Genomic DNA, 1,593 nt, shown 5'->3' on the forward strand with positions numbered 1-1,593 from the left:
GCCTTGATGGGCTTGCCCCATCAGCATAGATAACATCAAGACACCACAAAAACAAAACCACCAAGAACTTCAATAGGATTTTGAGCAATCTCATCCATCGAGGTTTTATAAATTGCATCAAAGTATACAGGGGCATAAGAATATCGATCTTCAAAACAGGTGATTCCTTGAACATCTTAGTGGGAAACATTGATGTGCTCATAGATAAAAATGCTCGCGCAAAGTAATCAGCAAATTTCATCGAGTGAATACGAAAGCTGAGGGAATCATACAATGTGAGACATCGGCAGAAATATGACAAGATTTGTAGCATCGAGTTAGATCGACTTCTACGATAGAGACCTTAAGTTTCTTTGGTTTCTTACCTTGATCTTCTTTTTATCCCCATAACTCTATTCTCCTTCCCCCTCCCCAACGCTATCATCATCCTCGTGAATCCACGGTGACAACAACGGTCAGGGGTATGATACGGGAGGATGCAGCATCATATTCCTTTGTGGCCACCTCGATTGCTTTATTGTGAATAAGGCATATTCCAACCTTGTTAGTGTGTAGCGGTAGTTCATAGCAGCGATGATAGCAAAGATGGGCTATGATGACCCTAAATGACATGGTGTGGGAGCTTTGAATCCGCGGTCAAAGTTGGAAGGCTAATGAGGGATATTCCACCATCGTTAGCATTGGCGACGGCGGTGACCAGTGACGGTGATACCAATGATGGCGAGTGATGACCCTAAATGACATGGTGTGGGAGCTTTGAGTCGGCGGTCAAAGTTGGAAGGCTAACGAGAGTCCACCCTCGTTAACATTGGCGACAGTTTCGTGATTAGGGGCGAGTGACGACAATGATGGAGTAGCGTGACAACCTCTCTCTTCTCTTTTTATATCTATATATATTTAAGATATGTGCTCTTGGCTGATCCTGGCATTTGAATATTGTAGATCACCTAGAGATTTGTGTTCTTGGCTTATATAGAGATTTGAATATTTTAGATCACTTCGAGATCTATGATCTTGATGATCTGAGTATTTTTAATATTTTTAGATAGCTCGGGATCATATGCTCTACTGCTAATCTTGGGAGTTTTTAATAGTTTTTAGATTACCTCAATATCTGTATTCTTAGGCAATCTTGGAATATATCCTAATTCCTTTATGATTTGGATGCATGTGATTAAGATATATATATATATATATATTAAAAATTTTATTTGACCTGAATTAGTACATGTATTCGATATATGTATATCTTTTTATTTTTGACTATATAAACATCAGTGATGATTGGTCTCCTTAACACCCTAACCATCTCTTCCTTCTCAAACGTTCAAATGCAAGACGTTTTATTATAAGATCGAGCCATTCATTATAAGGCCATGCCATCCGTGCTATGTAAACTTTAAGATTTTGTTGAGCCTCTAGTCTCCTTTCATCTAAGGAGTCAAGTTCATCAAATGTAAACAAACTCATGTATTCATCGGTGGAGTTCGATGCAGTAGGAAATTCTCAAAAATGAAATTTGAAATTCAAGTGAGCAAAACAAGTTATGTATAAAAACCAATGAATATAGTGTTGATTGCATTGGTGTTAGGT

The sequence above is a fragment of the Dioscorea cayenensis genome, chromosome 5 (genome assembly GCF_009730915.1).
Source record: "Dioscorea cayenensis subsp. rotundata cultivar TDr96_F1 chromosome 5, TDr96_F1_v2_PseudoChromosome.rev07_lg8_w22 25.fasta, whole genome shotgun sequence".
NCBI classification, from domain to species: Eukaryota; Viridiplantae; Streptophyta; class Magnoliopsida; order Dioscoreales; family Dioscoreaceae; genus Dioscorea; species Dioscorea cayenensis.